General features: G+C 36.5%; 1 long non-coding RNA gene across 1 annotated transcript in view; it reads left to right on the top strand.

The window, feature by feature from the left end:
• LOC123380395 overlaps nucleotides 1-24,775 on the top strand; it is an 89,206-nt gene extending 64,431 nt beyond the window's left edge. The window contains exons 3-4 of the long non-coding RNA XR_006586093.1: nucleotides 16,948-17,037; nucleotides 19,352-24,775. This is a non-coding gene — a long non-coding RNA (uncharacterized LOC123380395). The remainder of the gene's footprint in view (nucleotides 1-16,947; nucleotides 17,038-19,351) is intronic.
• Nucleotides 24,776-26,322: the final 1,547 nt, after the last annotated feature.

Genomic DNA, 26,322 nt, shown 5'->3' with positions numbered 1-26,322 from the left:
GGTATTGAGAAAATGGAATTCAAGGAAGGTTTCCCAGATCATAAAATTTACATGATGGATAGGAAGGAGCCATCCTTGCAGAAGTTGCTGGAAAAACCCTTTAGAGAAAGGGAGTAGAAAGAAAAACTCCCTTGAATTGAGAAAGAAAATCTCAGCATTTTCCAGTAACAAAGTAAGCTTGTGTGGCTTGCCCAGTATAAAAAAAAGAGACTGTGACATAAAATGATTATGTAGGAGGATTCAGCAAGGGCCACATCACAAAGATCATACTGGAAAAATAATTTATTCCAAGATTAATCATTTCATGGGAATTTTTTAGTGATCTGATAGCATAAAAAATTGTATATAATATTTGCAGAGTTAAAGTAAGAAATGGAGCAGAGATACCAGTAATTAAGTCATAACATGTGGTGACTGGGGTAAGTTAGAAGGAGTGGATATGCAAAGAAGTGGAAACCTTGAAATTTTGCATGTAAGATCAAGGAAGTTTACTGACTGAGTAGCTATAGGGTTAAAAGATAAATCAAGAATGATAGAGACAAGTGCTTAGGATCTTGCTTTGCAGTATAATAAGTGATGAGGTAATTATAGTGTACTATGTAGCATTTGGAAAGGACAGATAACCAGGACTTGGGAGACCAATTAATACATTCTACAGGAAGGGGAATCTAAGCTAAACCAAAGGGCTAACAGGGAATGGGCATAAATTATTTTAGCCAACAAATAGTATGTATAAACACCTTGGCTAATATAGAGACAATAATAACTATGTTGCACTAAATTGAATCGGTTATAAAGCTGGTGAAGTTATGAGGTGCCAACTTATGAAGGACCATATGAGGCATATTAAGGATTCTAGACATTATTTAGAAGGTTATAGATACTTCTTGAAAGTTATTAAACTTGGGAGTGACATGATAAGGTTTGCTCTTCAAAAGAACACAATAGGTGCCCTTTAACTAGGAGATTACAGAAAAACATTATTAGAAAAAAAATTAGACATCTGTTTTAGGAAATTAAGTAGAATAATGGTGGTCCAAACTTGGGTAAAATATAGAGGTCAGAGAGAGCACTGTGGGAGAAATTACGTGATTTAGCCATTGGTACATGATAAATTCCTTATCAGATAGATATTCATAGGCATTTATATGAAAAAAAAATGGACTTACTTTAAAATACTCCAGCACTATTGCAAACCACAGAAAGTAGAACAAATAAGATGGTCAAAATGTTGGTAATTCTTGGATTGAATGGCAAGCACATACATTCTTAATACAGTGTTCTCTTCATGTTTCTCTGTGCTTTTAAATTTCTATTTACAACATTAAAACTAGTGAGGAAGGGGTGCCTGAGTGGCCCAGTCGGTTGAGCGTCCGACTTACGGCTCAGGTCATGATCTCGCGGTTTGTGAATTTGAGTCCCGCGTCAGGCTCTGTGCTAACAGCTCAGAGCCTGGAGCCTGCTTCAGAGTCTGTGTCTCCCACTCTTGCTGCCCCTCCCCCACTCATGCTCTGTCTATCTCTCTCTTTCTCAAAAATAAACATTAAAAAAGACTTAAAACTAGTGAGGAAAAACACCCCTTAGAACTACCAATGTATGGAAAAAAGAGTGAGGTTGTTTATGTCATGTCTTTTGGTAGTGATAGGAGCAGTATGTAGAAAGAATGCTTTTCTGCCATGTATTTGCAGCACAGTTACAGGGGTTTTTGTGCACATCTCATAATAGAGTGTGCCACCTTTAAAACGGAACATGGCCTGCAGTGGGCCTGAAGGCAGCAGGAAGGTTGCTTGTCCATACCGCTGCCATGACTGTGCTGCCTGTAGTGTGTGGGGGGGCTCCACCGGGGAAGAAATCTAGGAGGAATTGAAAGCACATTTTCCACCCCCAATTACAACTTTCAGTTTGTAAGATTCAGACGCCTGAAACTCCCTGATAATTGTCTTTCCCTGATTACATAAAAGATGTTTCGAGGAATTGAGGACTGGGGGAAAAGTGTGCTCATTCATCAAAAGGTTGCTATATATCTCAGTAACATCCTCCAGTTAAGTAAATAAGAACATCTTAAATAAATTACATTATTGGTTTCTGGAACGATTTAAAATTATTATTATCATTTTAGAGCTTGCTTCCTTATATTATTGGACATAGTAAAGGAAAGCATTTCTATGCAGTCTAATTTCTAAAGAGCTAACTTTCATAGTTTCTTTTCACTATAACAAAGTATAGGAGGGAAGAAATTAGGTGGAATATAGTCTATCACAAATAAAGTGCCATAGACACTTTAGACACTATAGACACATAGACAAATAAAGTCTATCACAAATAAAGTGGAAATGTTTCTTGAAAAAAAGAATGTGCATCGGTGCCTGGGTGGCTCAGTAGGTTAAACATCTGTCTTCAGCTCAGGTCATGATGTCATTGTCCCTGAGCTGGAGCCCCGCTTTGGTGAGCCCTGCTTCTCTTCCCTTACTTTCCCTTCCCTTCCCTTCCCTTCCCTTCCCTTCCCTTCCCTTCCCTTCCCTTCCCTTCCCTTCCCGTCCCGTCCCGTCCCGTCCCGCCCTGTCCCATCCCTTCCCTTCCTGTCCCGTCCCTTCTCCCCACTTCCCCCCACCCCCGGGATTCTGTCTCTCTCTCTCTGCCCCTTGCTCACTTGTGTCTTCTCTCTCACACACACACACGCAAAAAATGCGCATAAAACCCTATTGCATTTTAAAGAGTAAATGGGAAAATTAGAAGGCGTTTATGAAAAAAACATGTAGATTTTACTTACACGTGTAGATTAATATTACATACTTCTCCCCTTGTTTTCTACAAAGATGGGTATAGTCATATTACATGAAATGTTACTGATGGGTATGAATGCAAATACACTTTATAGTTATTTAAAATAAGGCCTTAAAATTATAATATCCAATATTTTAATAATGATAGCAAAATATAGCAATTTTATTCTTTTTCTATAATTTGCTGAAAATAAATGTAAATCACTAAATTAGAAAAATCCTCAGTATTAAGCTAAATTATAAATTATACAGCTATAAAGAATAAAACTTAATAATAGCTATCAAATAACTAAAATTTGGGTAAAATTAGAAAAAAGCCAAGTGAAGTGTCTTCAAAATGAAAAAAAGAAAGAAAAAACTGACCAATGGTGCTTTATAGGTTAAAAAATGTGGTTGGGGTATGGAAATAAAAAGAGGAGGAAGTCTTCTAGTTTGACCCCTTACCACATCACAGACCACAGTAACCAAGAAAAATGGCCTGGAGGTGAGATCATGGCAGAAAAGAGATCGGTTTCAGTGGCCTCTGTAATTACTTTCCCAAGTAGGTTGTAGAGTAATGAATGCATTGGACATCACCAGCGAGAGCACTCTGACTACAGTTTGTCATCATGATGATCTCCCACCTAGAGCATATGCTCGTCTCAAAAGGAGTTCTTAAAGTGCAGAGAGACATATGGCTCCAATGAAGGAAGACCTGAATGTAAGAGATAATCTATTCTAAAAAAATATACAAAAATTAAACCTGCCGGCTACCTTCTCTCCTATCTCCCAGGATACTGCCTCAAATGCAATATTTTCATTGCGTAAACAGAGATGTAGACAAATGTGTGCCTATTCTATATTGACATTAAGCAAAAAGATTATCCATGCATAGATGTTACAAAGAAAATGGAATAAACTACAAAAATTAAAAAAAAATACTAGATGAAGAATATATAACAGGAAGAAAATTTTCATGACTGAACAAAATTTCAAGTACATAAGCACAATTCATTATAAAGAAAATTGAATATGTTTAGAAATATTTAAATATATAAGAAAGAATAATTAATAAAAGTTAAATGAAAATGTGCTGACAGAATTAAAAGAAGGAATGGGAAATACATCTATTTTTAATTATTTAACAACATTAAAGCCACATGTTATGGAAAGAAAGAGAACAGACTTTGCTAAAAATAAATTCATGGACCTAAAGAATATGTTTCAAGATTTGACATAAAATGAAAAAGGAACAAAAGTATAAAAATTACTAGAAGAGAACTGTATTCGGGGCTCCTGGGTGGCTCAGTCAGTTAAGCTTCCGATCTTGGTTCAGGTCATGATCTCACAGTTTGTGGGTTGAAGCTCAGTATCAGGGCTGTCAGGGCAGATCCTGCCTTAGATTCTCTGGCTCCCTCTCTCTCTGCCCCTTCACTGCTCGCATGTGCATGCTCTCTCTCTTTCTCTCTCCCTCTCTCTCTCTCAAAAATAAACATTAAAAAACGAAAATAACCATATTAAGACAAGTGGGCATTCTGTGTAAGCATAATTGATATTCCTGAAAAACAGAGTAACATTAAATAACATATGAAAATAGTTTAAAATGTTTTAAAAAGGTTTTTGTGAAGTAAATGAATATAATGTGTAACTGTATTTTCCAAAAAAATGAAACATTTAAAACTAATTAGGAAAATATAAGTTTAAATGTTAAATGTTAAATTAAGGAAAATGAGGAAATGTTAAAATTAAGGAAAATGAGGAAATTTTAAAATTAAGGAAACGGTATTTTTGTTTCACAGAAGGAAAGAATACATTCTCTTGGTCTCATACGTCCTTGTAGTAACATTTAAGTTCAGAAAATAAGGATTTTAATGGCCTTTGAAGAAAAGGACTCTTCACGAAATACTGTGTTCTATGGTGTTTTTTTTTTTTTTTGTGATTAGAGAGTAAAGAAAATAAATTACTTTCATTCCTTTTATGAAGTCAGTATGACAACATAAAAATCAGTCAAAGTGAAATATCTTTTATGGATCACAGACACAGTCTCCTTCAGGTTAACTCTCTAAAATTTTAAATTATTAATTTTATAAATAAATGAGAAAAAACTATATGAGCTGTTTAACTCACCTCCCTTGGCAAAGTGTATATTCATTTTATGTTAAATAATAATAACAACAACATAATAATAATTATTTTTGATACAGTGCTACGGGCTATATTTTGTACCCCAAATTCATATGTTAAAGTCATAACCCCCATTAATTTCAGATGTTACTGTATTTCAAAATAGGGTCTTTAAAGAGGTAACAAGTTATTTGTGGTCATTAGAATGGGCCCTAAATTATTATGACTGGTGTCTTGAAATTCCTCAAATTACCTTCCTTGCTGACATCACACATTCTTGCATGCAGTATATTACACATTGATTAACATATGTAGATATTGTGAGTTGAATTTGAGGGTACAAGGAAGTATACACCCATTAGGCAGCCTTCTTAAATGGTAACACCTGAAAAAGGTTTTTTTTTGGTGGCTTCTTGAAATGATGACAAATTTCAGGATCTGAGAATAATTGAAGAAAAATCCAAAAAACACAGTCAGCTCGGGAACGGCAGATAATGGATAAATATTCCAAAGTAAGGAGTGCTATCTTAATCTTATTATTGTGTCTGTTTTACATTAGAATTCTCTTAGCCAAATTCCAATTATCTGTCTTGCCAGGCTAACTGATGCTTTCCATTTTCTCCTTGATTTTCAGACAAATGGAGTCAGTTACATTTACAGCCAGTTATACTATAGTTATGTGCCCTCTTAAGGTCAACCCACTATGCACAGTTGTGCACAGGGAAAAATAGGGTCAGGGATAAAACTATCAGAAACATTTTAAGTGATACACACAAAATTGAGAGTAACCTAATAAAAATGATAGCACAGATTTACACATGTTAACAGTTGAATGCATAAATATGATAAACGCACTGCACCTTGAAAAGGCCCTGAAGCTTCTAAGTATCAGAAGAGTTGCAGCTTGTTAGTTGTTATGAAGAGGTAAGAAGGGTTATCTGAAATCAGAAGGAAAGTTGAAACACCTGTTGTCCATGGGCATGGCTTATAGCATACACAGTGAACTGTGGTAACTAGTAGATGTTTGTATGTGTGCATGCTCGTTTGTGTGTATACTTTTATCTTCCAAGAAGGCTCGATTCTGCTGGGTGGAATTTTATCTGATCACCTAGTGATTCTTGTTGATGAAATCACATATAAGCAAATTTGAAACTAGCCTCGTGCTCAAAATATTCCCTAATATATCAATCCTGTTGGGGCAAATTCCTGTTTAAGAAAAGCACGATAGTAGAATGAACTGTATGTAGAGAATTCTTCAATTCTAAACATAAGGTAATATCATGAAATGTGTATGAATAAAATATATGTATGGAAAGTCTCTTTGAAAACAAGATGCTAAAAAAATGGCATGTATTTAGGTTAGGGTGAGACAGTATAAAAATACAAGGAAAGAGTTCATGTAAACCTGCCTGTATACTCAAACTGCACATTTTTTTCTTAGAGTTCTTGTTTCACTTTAAAGATAGCAAATTTTGGGGCGCCTGGGTGGCTTGGTCGGTTAAGCGTCCGACTTCGGCTCAGGTCATGATCTCACGGTCCGTGAGTTCGAGCCCCACGTCGGGCTCTGTGCTGACAGCTCAGAGCCTGGAGCCTGTTTCAGATTCTGTGTCTCCCTCTCTCTCTGCCCCTCCCCTGTTCATGCTGTGTCTCTCTCTGTCTCAAAAATAAATAAACGTTAAAAAAAATTAAAAAAAAACATAGCAAATTTTAGGGGTACCTGGGTGGCTCAGTCAGTTAAGCGTCCCAACTTCGGCTCAGGTCATGATCTCGCGGTCCATGAGTTTGAGACCCGTGTCAGGCTCTGTGCTGACAGCTCAGAGCCTGGAGCCTGCTTTGGATTCTGTGTCTCCCACCCTCTCTACCCTTCCCCTACTCATGCTCTGTCTCTCTCTGTCTGTCAAAAATGAATAAATGTTAAAACAAAGATTAAAGACATCAAATTTTAAGTGTCAGTTTTACACTATCAACGTAACTGATGAAAGGAAATAAAGAGAATTCTAATCACAATATCCCTTTTTCAAGAAAAGAAGTTGGGCTTATATCTTCCAATAGATAGATACATTTATTTATGTTTTGGTTAATGTAAAATTATTAATTTTTTAAATGATTTTTCTCTTTAAACATGTTTGGTGGACACTGATCAATATTTTTGTCTGTCATATTAGGTTAGATGTCTCAGTATTGTGTAGCATAATTAACAGTAGCTCTTTGTAACAAATACCCCTCAGTCTCAGTAATTTATTACAAAATTTTATTTCTCCTTCACATCCCTTCCATGGCAAGTTGCAACACTGTCCTCGGTGGCACTCCTCCAATTTGTCTATTTAGAGTCCTCAAAATTAGTTAGGTCATTGTGGCCTCTTCCGTCTTCTGGAACACAGCCACTACAGTCATTGGAGAATGGGGAAAGGGAATGTGGGATGGTATAAAGGTTTCATGGCCTGGAAGTTCTATATGTCTCTTCCACCTCATCTCATTAGCTGGAATTCAATCAAAAGATTCTATTCTAAATAAAATGGGGTTGAGAAATAATAATCTTTTCTGATGCCTAGCTGATGTCTATCACAAGCCCCTAGAGAATTTTATTACATTTTATTTTGTGTGTTTCAAGTTTTTCTTTGATAGAAAGAGCTGGATCATTCTAAAGAGAAGAGTAATACATTTTTTTTTGACAGCAATACCAATAATAGTAATACCAGGTTATTAGTCCTTAAAGTGGAATAGTTTTCTCCAGCATGCAAATGTTCTTGTACTGACTTTCTTGATGTGGCATAAAAATTTCATTCTATTTCAAAATAGTAACTAATAATTAAGGTAAGGGAGGAGGATAGTTGTTGCCATTGTTCATTTATAAAAACTAATTTATACATGCCCCAGTAATTTTGTTCCCAATGAGCAGCAATGGTAGTAGACTCTAATGCTTCTCATTCATATGGTATAGTATTTTCAAATGCTAGTTTAACATACTATTGAATAATAGTTTAACAACTAGTGTTGTTGAACACAAGGAGAAAAAAAGAAAACAAAAAACCCTGTGTAGCCACCAGCCAAAGAAGTCATGAGGAGTAAGTGATTTGCTGGCATATCAAGTGAACTGTTTGGGGGTGTTTCTGATCTCTTTGACCAATAATTTTGTCTCTATGCCATTAACATCACTGTTTAATCATACCGTTCATATTTTAAGTCCAGGGCCCACATGGCATAATTTTTCAATTTTTATTTACCCAACAGTCTGTACTTAGATTCCATCTTGTGTCGTCATGATCACCACCACCACCATCATCATCTCTATTTTATAGATGAGGGAAATAGTGCCTGGTTGAATTTTCAGAATTTAAACCCAGAAAGTTGACTCCAGAATTTGTCCTTCTATCCATTCTACTATGGTACTGATTTTTTTAAGTCTTTAGGCTGTATATCATCAGACAACTTTTATCCCTTTGGAGCACTACATTGTTTGATCCAATTTACAGACTTCCAATCCATGAGCAATAAATTTTGTGTTATTAACTATTCCTATTCCACTTATTATGAATTAGAAAAAAAATAACTTGGTATTGAGCTATCCTTGCATAGATGAACTGGAACCTACTTAGTCAACTATATTAATTTTTTCATACAGTGTATAATTATATTTTAATTATTATGTTATAATATAATACTTTATTTTCCATATTATAGTATATTATTTAACTTGCTTATATTTCAATTTTTGCATAAATTCTCATGAAAAAGAAAGTTAAATGTTTCCTTCTTGACACTGACCTCAATAGATTTTGAGAAAAATTCTTCACTGATCTCATAAAAATAAAAAATGCAAATTTCAATCATTTTCTGGATTTACAAAGTCATAAAAAGTACAAATAAATAAAAGTAAAATAGTATTGGAAACTTTGATATCATCCATATATGCCATCATTTATTTCTAGTTCTTTTTTTAATGTTTATTTATATTTGAGAAAGAAAGAGAGAGACATAGACAGAGCATGAGCCAGGGAGGGGCAGAGAGACAGGGAGACACAGAATCTGAAACAGGCTCCAGGCACCCATGCTGTCAGCACAGAGCCTGATGCGGGGCTCAGATCCACAATCTGTGAGATTATGACCTGAGCTAAAGTCAGATGCTTAACCAATTGAGACACTCAGGTGCCCATCTAGGCTTTAAAAAATAGTAGCTAATTAGTATTGGCAAATATAATAATAATAATAATAATAATAATAATAGCGTATTTGTAAATGCCACTCAAAATATGCCAATCTGTTTTAAGAACTTCATATACTAATTCAGTTAATTATTACAAAAACCATATGAAGTTGATGCCATAATAATCACTATTTTTAAAATAAAAAACATGGTGAATTGGGTCGGAGAAATAAATATAAAGCTTGAAACTATTTCCTCAAGAAAAATTCTAATCTTGGGTTTTAATTTATGAATCTATGAATTTATTTATTAAATTTATGAATTTAATTTATGAATTTATTATTATTATTTTTAATATACGAAGTTTATTGTCAAATTGGTTTCCATATAACACCCAGTGCTCATCCAAAAAGATGCCCTCTTCAATACCCATCACCCACCCTCCCCTCCCTCCCACTCCCCATCAACCCTCAGTTTGTTCTCAGTTTTTAAGAGTCTCTTATGCTTTGGCTCTCTCCCACTCTAACCTCTTTTTTTTTTTTTCCTTCCCCTCCCCCATGGGTTTGTGTTAAGTTTCTCAGGATCCACATAAGAGTGAAAACATATGGTATCTGTCTTTCTCTGTATGACTTATTTCACTTAGCATAACACTCTCCAGTTCCATCCATGTTGCTACAAAGGGCCATATTTCATTCTTTCTCATTGCCACGTTACTCCATTGTGTATATAAACCACAATTTCTTTGTCCATTCATCAGTTGATGGACATTTAGGCTCTTTCCACAATTTGGCTATTGTTGAGAGTGCTGCTATAAACATTGAGGTACAAGTGCCCCTATGCATCAGTACTCCTGTATCCCTTGGGTAAATTCCTAGCAGTGCTACTGCTGGGTCATAGGCTAGGTCTATTTTAATTTTTTGAGGAACCTCCACACTGTTTTCCAGAGCGCCTGTACCAGTTTGGATTCCCACCAACAATGCAAGAGGGTTCCCGTTTCTCCACCTCTTCTCCAGCATCTATAGTCTCCTGGTTTGTTCATTTTGGCCACTCTGACTGGCGTGAGGTGATATCTGAGTGTGGTTTTGATTTGTATTTCCCTGATGAGGAGTGATGTTGAGCATCTTTTCATGTGCCTGTTGGCCATCTGGATGTCTTTAGAGAAGTGTCTATGCATGTTTTCTGCCCATTTCTTCACTGGATTATTTGTTTCTCGGGTGTGGATTTGGTGAGCTCTTTATAGATTTTGGATACTAGCCCTTTGTCCGATACATCATTTGCAAATATCTTTTCCCATTCCATCAGTTGCCTTTTAGTTTTGTTGATTGTTTCCTTTGCAGTGCAGAAGCTTTTTATCTTCATAAGGTCCCAGTAGTTCATTTTTGCTTTTCATTCCCTTGCCTTTGGGGATGTGTCAAGTAAGAAATTGCTGCGGCTGAGGTCAGAGAGGTCTTTCCCTGCTTTCTCCTCTAGGGTTTTGATGGTTTCCGGTCTCACATTCAGGTCCTTTATCCATTTTGAGTTTATTTTTGTGAATGGTGTGAGAAAGTGGTCTAGTTTCAATCTTCTGCATGTTGCTGTCCAGTTCTCCCAGCACCATTTGTTAAAGAGACTGTCTTTTTTCCATTGGATATTTTTTCCTGCTTTGTCAAAGATTAGTTGGTCATACTTTTGTGGGTCTAGTTCTGGGGTTTCTATTCTATTCCATTGGTCTATGTGTCTGTTTTTGTGTCAATACCATGCTGTCTTGATGATTACAGCTTTGTAGTAGAGGCTAAAGTCTGGGATTGTGATGCCTCCTGCTTTGGTCTTCTTCTTCAAAATTACTTTGGCTATTCGGGGCCTTTTGTGGTTCCATATGAATTTTAGGATTGCTTGTTCTAGCTTCGAGAAGAATGCTGGTACAATTTTGATTGGGATTGCATTGAATGTGTAGATAGCTTTGGGTAGTATTGACATTTTGACAATATTTATTCTTCCAACCCATGAGCACAGAATGTTTTTCCATTTCTTTATATCTTTTTCAGTTTCCTTCATAAGCTTTCTATAGTTTTCAGCATATACAGATCTTTTACATCTTTGGTTAGATTTATTCCTAGGTATTTTATGCTTCTTGATGCAATTGTGAATGGATCAGTTTCTTTATTTGTCTTTCTGTTGCTTCATTATTAGTGTAGAAGAATGAAACTGATTTCTGTACCTTGATTTTGTATCCTGCAACTTTGCTGAATTCCTATATCAGTTCTAGCAGACTTTTGGTGGAGTCTATCAGATTTTCCATGTATACTACCATGTCATGTGCAAAAAGTGAAAGCTTGACTTCATCTTTGCCAATTTTGATGCCTTTGATTTCCTTTTGTTGTCTGATTGCTGATTCTAAAACTTCCAACACTGTTAAACAACAGCAGTGAGAATGGACATCCCTGTCGTGTTCCTGATCTCAGGGAAAAGCTCTCAGTTTTTCCCCATTGAGGATGATGTTAGCTGTGGGCTTTTCATAAATGGCTTTTATGATTAAGTATGGTCCTTCTATCCTGACTTTCTGAAGGGTTTTTTTAAGAAAGGATGCTGAATTTTGTCCAATGCTTTTTCTGCATTGATTGACAGGATCATATGGTTCTTACCTTTTCTTTTATTAATGAGATGTATCACGTTGATTGATTTGTGAATGTTGAACCAGCCCTGCATCCCAGGAATGAATCCCACTTGATCATGGTGAATAATTCTTTTTATGTCCTGTTGAATTCGATTTGCTAGTATCTTATTGAGAATTTTTGCATCCATATTCATCAGAGATATTGGCCTGTAGTTCTCTTTTTTTACTGGGTCTCTGTCTGGTTTAGGAATCAAAGTAATACTGGCTTCATAGAATGAGTCTGGAAGTTTTCCTTCCCTTTCTATTTTTTGGAATAGCTTGAGAAGGATAGGTATTATCTCTGCTTAAATGTCTGGTAGAATTCCCCAGAGAAGTCATCTGGTCCTGGACTCTTACTTGTTGGGAGATTTTTGATAACCGATTCAATTTCTTCACTGGTTATGGGTCTGTTCAAGCTTTCTATTTCCTCCAGTTTGAGTTTTGGAAGTGTGTGGGTGTTTAGGAATTTGTCCATTTCTTCCAGGTTGTCCAGTTTGGTGGCATATAATTTTTCATAGTATTCCCTGATAATTGTTTGTATTTCTGAGAGATTGGTTGTAATAATTCCATTTTCATTCATGATTTTATCTATTTGGGTCATCTCCCTTTTCTTTTTGAGAATCCTGGCTAGAGGTTTGCCAGTTTTGTTTATTTTTTTTTCAAAAAACCAACTCTTGGTTTCATTGATCTGCTCTACAGCCTTTTTAGATTCTATATTGTTTATTTCTGCTCTGATCTTTATTATTTGTCTTCTTCTGTAGGATTTGGCGTGTCTTTGCTGTTCTGCTTCTGTTTCCTTTAGGTGTGCTGTTAGATTTTGTATTTGGGATATTTCTTTCTTGTGAGATAGGCCTGGATTGCAATGTATTTTCCTCTCAGGACTGCCTTTGCTGCATCCCAAAGCATTTGGATTGTTGTTGTCTTCTCATTTTCATTTGTTTCCATATATTTCTTAATTTCTTCTCTAATTACCTGGTTGACCCATTCATTCTTTAGTAGGGTGTTCTTTAACCTCCATGCTTTTGGAGGTTTTCCAGACTTTTTCCTGTGGTTGATTTCAAGCTTCATAGCATTGTGGTCTGAAAGTATGCATGGTATAATTTCAATTCTTGTATACTTATGAAGGGCTGTTTTTTGACCCAGTATGTGATCTATCTTGGAGAATGTTCCATGTGCACTCAAGAAAAACGTATATTCTGTTGCTTTGGGATGCAGAGTTCTAAATATATCTGTCAAGTCCATCTGATTCCATGTATCATTAAGGGCCCTCGTTTCTCTATTGACCGTGTGTCTAGATGATCTATCCATTGTTGTAAGTGGAGTGTTAAAGTCCCCTGCAATTACCACATTCTTATCAATAAGGTTGCTTATGTTTGTGAGTAATTGTTTTATATATTTGGGGGCTCCCGTATTCGGCACATAGACATTTATAATTGTTAGCTCTTCCTGATGGATAGACCCTGTAGTTATTATATAATGCCCTTCTTCATCTCTTGTTACAGCCTTTAATTTAAAGTCTAGTTTGTCTGATATAAGTATGGCTACTCCAGCTTTCTTTTGACTTCCAGTGGCATGATAAATCTCCATCCCCTCACTCTCAAACTGAAGGTGTCCCCAGGTCTAAAATGAGTCTCTTGTAGACAGCAAATAGATGGGTCTTGTTTTTTTATCCATTCTGATACCCTATGTCTTTTGGTTGTCACATTTAGTCCATTTACATTCAGTGTTATTATAGAAAGATACGGGTTTAGAGTCATTGTGATGTCCGTAGGTTTCATGCTTGTAGCGATGTCTGTGGTACTTTGTCTCACAGGATCCCCCTTAGGATCTCTTGTAGGGCTGGTTTAGTGGTGACGAATTCCTTCAGCTTTTGTTTGTTTGGGAAAACCTTTATCTCTCCTTCTATTCTAAATGACAGACTTGCTGGATAAAGGATTCTCGGCTGCATATTTTTTCTATCCATCACATTGAAGATTTTCTGCCATTCCTTTCTGGTCTGCCAAGTTTCAGTAGAGAGATCTGTCACGAGTCTTATAGGTCTCCCTTTATATGTTAGAGCATGTTTATCCCTAGTTACTTTCAGAATTTTCTCTTTATCCTTGTATTTTGCCAGTTTCACTATGATATGTCGTGCAGAAGATCGATTCAAGTTACGTCTGAAGGGGGTTCTCTGTGCCTGTTGGATTTCAATGTCTTTTTCCTTCCCCAGACCCGGGAAGTTCTCAGCTATGATTTCTTCAAGCACACCTTCAGCACCTTTCCCTCTCTCTTCCTCCTCTGGAATACCAATTATGCGTAGATTATTTCTCTTTAGTGCATCACTTAGTTCTCTAATTTCCCTTCATACTCCTGGATTTTTTATCTCTTTTTCTCAGCTTCTTCTTTTTCCATAATTTTATCTTCTAGTTCACCTATTCTCTCCTCTGCCTCTTCAATCCGAGCCGTAGTTGTCTCCATTTTATTTTGCAACTCGTTGATAGTATTTTTTAGCTCCTCCTGGCTGTTCCTTAGTCCCTTGATCTCTGTAGCAGTAGATTCTCTGCTGTCCTCTATGCTGTTTTCAAGCCCAGTGATTAATTTTATGATTATTATTCTAAATTCACTTTCTGTTATATTGTTTAAATCATTTTTGATCAGTTCGTTAGCTGTCGCTATCTCCTGGATAGGAGGGGATATTCTTTTGTGGAGAATTCTTCTGTTTTGTTATTTTGGATAGTCCCTGGAGTGGTGCGGAACTGCAGGGCACTTCCCCTGTGCTGTCTTGAATAACTTCTGTTGGTGGGCGGGGCTTCAGTCAGACCTGATGTCTGCCCCCAGCCCACTGCTGGGCCACAGTCACACTGGTGTGTGCCTTCTCTTCCCCTCTCCTAGGGGCGGGATTCACTGTGGGGTGGTGTGGCCCGTCTGGGCTACTTGCACACTGCCAGGCTTGTGGTGCTGAGGATCTGGCGTATTAGCTGGGGTGGATTGGTGCACAGGGGCGGGAGGGGCAGGCTCAGCTTGCTTTTCCTTCGGAGATCCGCTTCGGGAGGGGCCCTGTGGCACCAGGAGGGAGTCAGACCCTCCGGAGGGATGGATCCACAGAAGCACAGCATTGGGTGTTTGCCAGGAGCAAGCAAGTTCCCTGGCAAGAACTGGTTCCCTTTGGGATTTTGGCTGGGGTATGGGTGAGGGAGATGGCACGGGCGAGGGAGATGGTGCTGGCGAGCGCCTTTGTTCCCTGCCAAGGTGAGCTCTGTCATCTGTGGCTCAACAACTCTCCCTCCCATTGTCCTCCAGCCCTCCCGTTCTAGGAGCAGAGCTGTTAGCTTATAACCTCCCAGATGTTAAGTGCTGCTGGCTGTCCAAACACACTCCGTCCGGCCCCTCCGCTTTTCCTAGCCAGACTCGTGGGCTCTGCTTGGCTGGCGGGCCGCCCCTCCGCCACGGCTCCCACCCGCCAGTCCCTGGAGTGCGCACTCTCTGCCCTTCCTACCCTCTTCCGTGGGCCTCTCGCCTGTGCTTGGCTCCGGAGAGTCCGTTCTGTGTCTTCTGGCGGTTTTCTGGGTTATTTAGGCAGGTGTGGGTGGAATGTAAGTGATCAGCAGGACGTGCGGTGAGCCCAGCGTCCTCCTACCCCGCCATCTTCACAGGATCCTCTGAACAGTTCTTTTAACAGGATAGTCAAAAAATAGTTTCAAACAGAGAGGGAGGCAAACTAGAAGAGACGCTTAAATACAGAGAACAAACAGCGGTTTGAGTAGAGGGGTGGTAGGTGGGCGACAAAATGTGTGATGGGCATTGAGGAGGACCGTTGTTGGTATGAGCACTGGGTGTGGTATGTAAACGATGAGTCACAGGAATCTACCCTTGAAGCCAAGAGCGCACTGTTAACACTGTATATTAGCTAACTTGACAATAAATTATATTAAATAAATAAATTGATAGATAGAGGAAACTTGGTAAATTGTCTCATTCAGTTTCAAATTCCAAACTAGGATTATGTCTCTGTGAAATTCTGTTTAATGAGTTTTTTCCTCTCCAGTTTAAAAAAATGACCCCTCATGATGACCCCTCAGGAAAAAAAATATATATATATATATTGGATATGGTTTAACTTATTTTATGTTCACAATATTAATCTCCTTCCTGTGCAAACATTTTCTGTCTTCACTATTACTTTGCCAGTGCATCCTTCACAAATAGTACATTGTTCTAAATATGAGACTCATTGTTGTTAATAATAGTAAGTAATGCAAAAATACACTAGATTTAGGAAGAATGCATGCTTAACAATTCCTTAATGTCTCACTCTACCCACTTAATTTGCAAATGTTTGAACATAAAGGGAAATAACAAACATATTTGGTGTAATATTCTGCACTAAATGTTTTAAGTGTAATACTGCTTAATGTCTTAATAGCAGTCTTGCAGGTTACTCATTATTATCCTCATTTTGCAAATGACACAAATAAGGCAAAGAAACTTTCTCAAAGGCATACAAGTAAGAAAAAGGATTTGAGACTGTCTGGGTAATCCCTGGGTGCTTTGCAATGTGCAGTACAGTGGTGTACTACAAAATTGCACGTGACTCAAAAGGATAGTTTCTTAGATTATTTTATCTGAGTAACTCTGAGAAGACGAATGTTGAATGAAAATTAAGAAAATATTTATCTACTAGCTTTTATCTGTTGCTAAGTTTTGCATAATACGGTGCAATCAAAGAGTATTTATATTTTAGATATATTCAGTCAAAGATAACACTGCATTAAAAGACACGTTTTGGCAAAGTAAATATTATACAGTATTTGTATCTTCCACCATGTCAATAAGGGGAAAATCAATTAAGAAAAATAATGAAGTATAGACTCCTATAAATGTTTTGATTATTTCTTTATGTGGTTGCCTTTCTCATCATAAAGCTTATCTGCTTAGTGAGAAAGGTTATAATTTCCACTTAAAAAGTCATGTACATAAACAAACCAATTGAAAGTTTTAATAGAAGTTAAAATGTTGACTAAGTTAAGCAGCTTTTTCAAAGTCAAATAAACATTGTAGATTACACATATCATTTTCATAGCTTTTACTTTTTATTTGGCATATCAATTCCAAAATGATTTTTCACAAACACTTATAATTTCATTAATTTTAGTATTTCACTTCCTTGCTAAATACAAGTTAATTTCTAGGAATAATAAACTATTTTAATAAGTTTTATATAAATGTAGATTTTATTGAAATATAATTATATGTTATAAATCCCAAATAAGTTTTCACAACCCTAATTGCATTTTCATTGTCTTCAGGAACTTCTGTGTTTATTTTACTTCCTATGAAATGGATCACTACCATTCAAAATCTTCATTTGTGTTTATTTTAAATGTACTTCTGTCTGTGTAAGTATATGTACATAAGTGATATGTAAACATACACATAAACAGCTGCTTCTTTGCTTCCAGCTGTGTATTTGTTAATATGCTCTTACCTCTTTTCTTTGTTTCTCCTTGGTTTGTGTTATTCCAACACATTTAGTTCTTTCTCAGAAAGTTACCATTTTAACAATGTGAAAATATTTTCCTAACATAAACAATAGATCTTCAAGCCTAAAAGAGGAGGGAGAAAATGAAGATTGGTAAATGTCAGGAGAACTTGGCATTCAAAGAAAGCTATGAGGGTGATTCTGTATGAAATATTAAATAAAAGTGAGATATTCAATATTATGTATTGAAAGAAGAAATATATAAAACCTATATGGAAATAAAATTCTATCAGTATAATAAAAAAGGAACAAAAGTCTCTAGGAATAAAACAATTATGTATAACAGTGGGTATGTAAATCATTTTCAAGAGCTCTCACCTTAAAATAAAAGCAAGTGGAATATACTTTAGTGCCTCTCAAAACTAATTTCTACAAACCAATATTTTGAAGAGGAAGAGATGAGAAGTTCAGCTTCTACTGGAGCAACATTTTTAATGTTTATTTACTTTTGAGAGAGAGAGAGAGGGTGAGCGAGCAGGGGAGGGGCAGAAAGAGAGGGAGACAGAATCCCAAGCAGGCTCCACACTGTAAGCACAGAGCCCCATGTGGGGTTCGAACCCACGAAACATGAGAACATGACCTGAGCCGAAACCAAGAGTTGGATGCTTAACCAACTGAGCCACCCAGGCACCCCAAAGCAACATTTTTAAAGTGTAGAAAGAAAATATGTGTTTCCAAGTAAGTCCCACTCTTCTGTTACTTTGATAACAGTGTTATTTCTATTTAATAATATTGATGATTCTTAGCCTTTTCCTAGAAATGGTCCCTTGTCCATGTGTCTTAGTCTGCTTAGAGGAATAAAGCAATCTTTGAAAATTTGTTCATTCAGTATGTAAACATTAACTGTTACATTAACATACCTTCTTTAAGTGTTTGAATATCAGTCGTTACTATATGTGGAAAAAATAGTAAGGAAGCAAAAAATTTTATAATCAGAATACATATATTTAGAAGGTAACTTCTAAATTTCATTTGCTTGAGTACCTTTTATCCTGTTAATATGTTTGATTTTGAAGATCAGTAATAAAGCCAGTTGAATGTTTGGGATTGAGAAATGACCATTTAATTTTTAATGTTTCAATTCCTATTAGCATGTGATATGCTTTGACTATTCTCCCCTTGAAAAACTGCCTCATCATTTCTCTGTTTTTCTCCTCTTTTTTTAGCTACTGATTTTCAATCTTGTATGATAATTGCTCTCATTTCTTCTATCCCAGAAATCCAGAAGTTTTAGGTGGTGCTGTCCATTAGAACAGTGTGTAGTGATGGAGATGTTCTATAATCTGTGCTGTCCAGTAGAGTAACCAGTAGTCACATGTGGCTCTTGAGCTCTCAAATGTGACAAGTGAATCTGAGGAAGTGATTTTTAAGTTTCATTAATCTTAATTAATTTAAAAAACAGTTATAAAAAAATAACCACAGGTGACTAGTGACAACTATAATGGACAGCATGGATTTATGACTCAATCATTCCTAGCTTTTCAAATAACACACACTCTCAAGTCTTTGAATTTATTTCCATTGCTTAAATACTCATTCTTCTGCTGATCAATTTCAGAATTATACATTGAGGTAAGATTTTGCCATAATTTTAGTAAATGAGACCTCTGTATACTTAAATGTCCACGCAAGAATCCAAAGTTAAGTTTCTTGACCCTGCGTTATCACCCATATCTTCTTGTTCATAAATTTCTATTTCATTTCCCTCAATTTTTTAAAAGTCAGTCCAGCTGTTTCCTTCATTGTCATTACTCCATTCAGGTTGTAACAATCTACTATCTAAATGAGAGTAATGGCATTCAGATAAACCTTCCTGATCCTAGACTTGGTTTCATGAAATCCATCTCAATGATATAAGTGAGAATTAGCCATCTATTTTACAAATATGTTTGCCAGATTCTTATATCTATGCTTATGGCATATATATTCTTAAGAATTTTAAATTGGTAATCTCAGATCATTAATAGCCAAGTTCAAGGCCCTTTTAACATGTCCCTGAAGCTATCATTGCTTTCAGAATTGGGTCTTTACACATGCTATTTCCAACTATTTAGAATACTTATTCTCTACCTTCCTGTAAACCCCAATGCTTGTTATAAAATTTTCTCTAGTCACACTTTGGGTTTTTTGCATGTGTACAGGTTAATTCATCTATGATTTGTTTTTTCCAGCTAGCCCTGTCAAAGCCTCTCTACATTTCTGAAACAACTTGTGGTATTGATATAGGTGAAGAATGAAGTTCTGGGATCAGAATAAGCTGTCTGGGTTCAAATCACAGTACTCAGATTACTGGCCTTGTGATGTTTTGCAAATCAATCTTATAGTGATTGGGTTCTGCATCTGTAAAATTTGAATCATAATTGGATATCATCATAGAAATTATTATGACTGTAATTGAAATATCATGTAGTAAGGCTTAGGGCTAAAAAAGACTGGCACAGAGTAACTGCTTACTGTACATAAACTAGCACTAACAATAATGAAGATGATAAGAATTTCCTTTATGATATAACTTTTAACTTTGCATTGCAGTGTTCTGTGTATGTATCTTAATCTTTTGAAAATGAGAACCATAAAAGACAGTACTATTTTGTTATTATATACCAAACACATAGAATAGAATATATTTATTTAACAATAATTAACAAAAATATTTGTTAAATAAATGAACAAATACGTGCATAAATGAATGAAAATTTTCAGGGAACTTAGAGGTATGGCTGATTAAATTGTATAGTAACTTGCATACTTTGCCCTTTTTATTTCTAATAAAGCATTTAATTTGCCTGTGATAGATAGAGAATAAATTATTAGAAAGTCATTTGCTGTGTTCAACACACACACACACACACACACACACAGAAAACATATATATTGTTTGGAGGTTGAATGACCACCTCAAATTTGATGATTTACTGGAAGAACACAAAAAATTCTTCCTTCCTTCCTTCCTTCCTTCCTTCCTTCCTTCCTTCCTTCCTTCCTTCCTTCCTTCCTTCCTTCCTTCATGTTTTCTTAGAATTCCAAACAGCCTCCATCCCACAGACCATGAGATCATGACCTGAACTGAAATCAAGAGTTGGATGCTTAACTGACTGAGCCACCCATGTGCCCCATGATTCTATATAATAGTAAATTATACTCATGGCCAAGGTTTATTAAAGCCACAGATACACAACAAAATCAACAAAACAAATGCAGATTGGATGGAGTCCAGAAAGAAGACACAGGTTTCCAACTTCCTTACCAAAGGCTACACAGAACTTTCTTTCTTTCTAGAAGCTTACTACAAGAATATGTGTGGAATGTCTCTGCCTATAGAAACTTAGTTAAGTCTAAGAATCTGGGGATTTATGAAGGGCAGGTCACATAGCCACATCGTTTTATACTCCCAGCCATAGCAACAGAAAGTCAGGACCCCCAACAACCAAATTACACATCATCAATCTTGAATTTTGTGCAAAGAAAGCCTGAGACACTGGTACAGGATGGTACATTGTTCTAATTAAATAACAAAATCATCAATCACTAACATTAAGAACCTTCTAAGGGCCACATTCCCAGGTGTTGGCCAAGGGCCAGTCAAGATTCAAAGTTCTCTTGGAGATATGCAAGTAGTGAGCAGTCATACCTACTATTTAACTCTTTCCTAACATGTAAAGAAATAATCTTCATTGTAAGAGCAAAAGGCTTACTATAGAAAATTTGGAAATTATACAAGTATTTTACATTTATAAACACCCTAGTCACAAAACCCAAAGAATGGTTAGTATTTTAAATGTTATTTTTGCAGGCATATATTGCTAGTACAGTTTAATCATATTACCAGTTTGTTTTATTAGTATGTGAATATGTTTTCCAATGACTGACAAAATAAAAATTTTATTTTACTTGCTTTATTCTTTGGTTTAAATATGATTGCTTAACTTTTTATGTTCATATTATTATTACTTTCTTAGTTTTACAAAGGCTGTTGTATCTATGAAATTTTTTTCTATTTGTGGTAATTTCTTCAGCATACCTTCAGAGAAGAGAAAATTGTTGGCAAACCTTCACACAAATCTGATAAAGTCTGACTTAGACTTTAGGGTTCTGGCTTGGCATACAAGGAATGTGGAAGTCCTGACTCTGTCCTAATAACAAGTAAAACTGTGGTCACAATTTCAGCAGCAATAATAATAAGTGTAAATTCTTGGGTGTCACCCTAGAACAAATAAGCAGAAACTCGGGGGTGGAGCCAAGCAATCTGTGTTTTAACAAACCATCTTGGTGATTCCAACACTGGCCAAAGTAAGCAACTTGGGACAGCTCTGGGTTCTCAAATGAACTGCAGATTTTAGAAAAGAAAGGAATAGAAAATCTAAAATAAATAATGATTTTTGTAATCATGGCTTAGGATTTCCAGATGGAAGAGAGGAAATGCAGCAAAAGGAGAGAGATGAGAGTTGGTTCACATGAAGTTTTGCAAAGGCATTAGGAGCAGTGTTTAGGGCTCTTTTGCTATAGCACCTTGTTTGGAAGGAAGGAATGGAGGGAGGAAGGAAGGGAGGAAGGAAAGAAAGAAAAGAGAGCAGGACCAGTATTTTATTCACTCTTGCAAGTAAAATACCAAGAGCTAGCTAGATTCTAGGCCTCAAACTGCATTGTCAGATGTCTTTTGCTTTCTCTTGTTTATACTTTTCTCTCTTTTGTGTTGGCTTCAATCTCCAGCAGGTTCTTTCTAATATGTAAAAATGGGCCTCGGTTTTTTTATGCTTTACGTCCTTAAAATTGATCACATCTATGTCAGTGATCCCGGAGGTCTCCAATTACTGCTGCACATGACTGGGTTCAACCCTGTAGTAACCACGGCTCTGGAAGATTGAAATTCAAGAAGACTGATTTGAGTTATGTGTCCATTCTTGTATTGGGTGGGGTTGACCATTTGACATATTGCCTCCCCAGGGTGACCTGTTCTGGGACATAAGATAGCCCTGGGGAGATAATGAGCAAAATGCAGTGCTACAGATGGCTGCTTTATAAGAATTGAGCAGATATATTTGTCCCTTTGGAAATTTTGAGGTAAACTAGCATATGAGGCAAATAGACTCAGTCCTAATTCATTCTTGGCATGAAAATTAACTGGGTTTAGTCCCAAAAGCTTAAGCAATAATTTGGAAGCAGTCTGACTCAGCAGCTTTTATAACTTCCTAGGTGGCAGGGCAGGATTCTGAACTATTGGAGAGAATTCAAGTTAGATAAAGACTAAATAGTGTCCATTCAAATTAGTGACAAAAAACCATTGGTGACCTTGGCAACAAAAGCTACAATGGATTGACAGCAAGGGAGCCAGATGGCAGTGCTTTGAGAAGTGTGAATGATAAATGAGGCAACAGAGACAGGGGGAAGAAAATGCTTTTAAAATGTTACATAGTAAAGCAAAGTTAATGAAAATAGAAGTTTTCTCAACTTATAGAAAATATGATAACAGTCATTATCACTGTGTTGTAGAATTACAAGTAACTATAATTTTGTTCATATTTTTCATACATTCTAAATTTACTACATTGAACATGTATTACTTTATAGTGAGGAAAAAAATAAACAGACTTTTAAAAATAAGCATTTAGGCTAAAACCCTGAAAATGCTGTAAGGCAAAAAAAAAAAAATGCATCAAACTCAAAATCCAATTTCCGGCGCACAACCAAATAAGGTGAACATCTGGATCTCCTGAAGCAAATGGAGAGTTGTGTGCTTGGCCCTGTAGCTGCTCAGTAGATCCAGTGAATTCACAGAAGAGTTCAGGTTTAGACCCCGGAGCTGTTATGGCAAACTGTACATCTAATTGACAGCTTTTCTGCTCAAAACATCAATAATCATTCATTGTGGGCTCTAGATCCTGAGCAAGACTCTGAGGGCTCATTTCAGCAAGTTATAGCTTTGCAGTAACCTTTGCAGATTTATATAAGGATCTTACAGTGTAAAAGACAAAGTGGGACAGTGTTAGGGACATGTTCTTACTCACTAAAAACCTAGGTTAAAGCTCTGCCTTAAAAAATACACACACGCACAGGTGTGTGCATGCACACACACACACACACACAGCTATAAAACCAAAACTTTCTATCATTTTCCATGTGTTCTCAGCTAAAATTTACTGAGTCAACCGCCTATGGAGCCATTAATTTTTAGTTTTCCATTGCATTAAAGTGTAACTAACACAATGACAAAAATGTAGAGAGCAAATTATTGATATAAAGATATATTGATGGATCTTAAGTTATTCTTGTTATTGTTCTAGTGAAAATAGTTTGAAGATTTACCTTTATTGCTATATGATGGCTCATTTTTGAGGAACTTAGCCCCTTTACTGGGAACAATATCTAGACCTGTATAGTCCCGTGTGATAACCGCCATCTACCTGTGGCTATTTAACTTTAAGTTGAGCTAGATTTCAGTAAAGAAAATTATTCAGCCATTCTAAATACATTCTGTGTACTCAATAGCCAGATGTGGCTGGTGGCCACCATACATTTCCGTCATACAAACAGTTTTTTTGAATAAAACTGGCATAGATGTAGACTTCTTGGAAGTTAACGGGTGCCATTTACTCCAGAAGCTGGTAAGAATGATCAGTTTTGTATTAAATGATGGCTGTAGGAGAGATGACTAGGTTTCCTCAGATCATCAATATTCATTTATTAACTGATATTAATAATAATCAAGACTTCATTTCTCACCCTTGCTTGAAGTTGATAATACCAAGTGACTAAATTTCAACTGCAGATGAGCAGTCGTGCCTTTTAGTGGTCTGCAGGAACTTTCTGAAGGAGAAAGCTGACACTTGGTCTATACTACTTCATTGAGGAAATGAGCTCCATCTTGGACTACTAAGGTGAAGGTCATAGCTAGAAATGATGAGGTGGAAATAAGATACCTGAGATCCTGATGGGCCAGCACTGCCGTATCAACCCAGGGTAGAGTAACTGGAAAAGAACTATAGCTGTACCATGTTTAACCACTGTATTTTAGGTCTTTATAACTCAGGCACAAACCAGAGAATAAAGAATTTTGTGTGGTAGTACACATGGGTTTCCATGATGGCAATCACCTCTGAATCATCGGAGGACCTGGCTTTTCCTGGCAAGTAGGTGTAAGAGATGGAAAACAGGTAACTGCTCTTTATATTGAGAGAGTTGTGCAGATACAGCCAACTCCTGATTCACATTTATTCTTTTCTCTTGTTGACTAATTGAATAATGATTTGGTTAAGAGAAAATGAGTACTTCTAGCTTTATCAGCCTGATTTCTTGTAGCTTCATCTAGCCATATGTGTACCTCTGCCTGATGATATGTAAGAAAAGTGTACTAGTCTTTAAAAAACATTCAGTGTTCCCATATAAAAAGGGACAGAATTAGCTTGGGCATGTCCTTTGTCTTTTTCCCTTCACTCTTTTTCCTGATAGAATTTGAAAATGGTACCTAAAAGTGGAGCAACCCCCCCTACAATACGAAAAAGAAAAATTTTATATTAAGAAGAGCAGAGAAGTTTTGTTTCATGATAGCAGTAAGTCACAAACTATTGAACACAATGAGAAAAATCAGCTTTTATTTGGTTAAACCACTATAGAAGTATCTTGATACATGCAAATAAATAAAGTGCTAAATGTTACAAAGGCTTTTATAGAAAAGGTTCTAGGTATGGATAGAGACTTTCACCTATAATGCAGGGCCATTTAACTCTTGATTTCTAGGATCATATGTGAAGAGGGCAAGGACTCATGTAGAAGCAGTAGTGGAATACATCAAACCCATAACCCCATTTCTGGTTTCAACTTAGTAGAAGCTGTAATTCCATTACTGTTCTTCCACGTGGTTATAGTCAGAGTCTCAGCCAAATATCTCCAGTGGGGGATCCATTTCTGTGCTTCAGAGGCCTCCAGTCATCTCCTTATCCAGATCATGATTTAACATTTTGCTTACTTGTGCCTTTGAGCACCCCTGGAAGATTTCACTAGCCAGTGAATGAAATCAGAATTTCCTTTTGTTTCAAATAAAATCCCTCGTATTCATGAGCCTCTGTAGTGGCGATATCTGGAACAGGCTTATAATAATTTATCGGTTGGTTGAAGTTTCATTCTTTCTGCTGAAGAGAAATAGAAACTGGCTATGACATCTTGAAATTACATAGAAGGGGCTTGGAGTGTGGAAACATCTTTTATGTCATTAAGAGAAAACCAAGGGTGATTATTCTAATATATGAAATGAATTCATAATTATATTTAAAATTATTTATAAAATTATCTTACAAATTTACTTGACATTTGTAATTTAAAATGTTGGGGAGCCTGGGTGGCTCAGTCGGTTAAGTGGCCGACTTCAGCTCAGGTCGTGATCTCGTGGTCCGTGAGTTCGAGCCCTGCGTCGGGCTCTGTGCTGACAGCTCAGAGCCTGGAGCCTGTTTCAGATTCTGTGTCTCCCTCTCTCTGACCCTCCCCTGTTCATGCTCTGTCTCTCTCTGTCTCAAAAATAAATAAACGTTAAAAAAAAGTCATATATTCTACCAATACTTCACATATTACTTAAATTTCCCCTCTCACATTCATAGATTCAGTTATTCAATATCATTTATCTAGTTAAGTACCTGTTGACAGCTGCTAAAATATATCCGTCCCCAAAGGAAAAATTAACTTCAGTCTCACTTTCTATAGGTTACCCAGATATGCTACAGATTTTTCAACAAGGCTTATCAAAAAGTAATCATTCAGTAAATTTGTGAGAATTTAATTTAGAGGAATAATACTTAGTCATAAAAAGCATAGCTCTAACCCAACATGCTTTATTCCAATTTATTTAATGTACAGACGTTCATCATATATTCAGGACATTGCCATAGCTGTTCTATTTAAAATGTCAATTCTAGAGGGCACCTGGGTGGTTCAGTTGGTTGAGCATCTGACTCGGGATTTCAGTTCAGGTCATGATCTTGTGGTTTGTGGAATCGAGTCCCCTGTTAGGGCTCTCTCTCCCTTGCCCTCTGCCTCTTCCCTTGCGTGCATACTCTCTCTCTCAAAATAAATAAATAAACTTAAAAAACATAAAATATCAGTTCTAGGATCCTGCTATAGACTATGATGAAGTAGCTAATCCCTGCTGAGACTA

Source organism: Felis catus, chromosome A1 (assembly GCF_018350175.1).
Source record: "Felis catus isolate Fca126 chromosome A1, F.catus_Fca126_mat1.0, whole genome shotgun sequence".
In the NCBI taxonomy this organism is placed as follows: domain Eukaryota; kingdom Metazoa; phylum Chordata; class Mammalia; order Carnivora; family Felidae; genus Felis; species Felis catus.
Note: the sequence above shows the minus strand (reverse complement) of the source record. Positions and strands in the feature narration are given on the sequence as shown.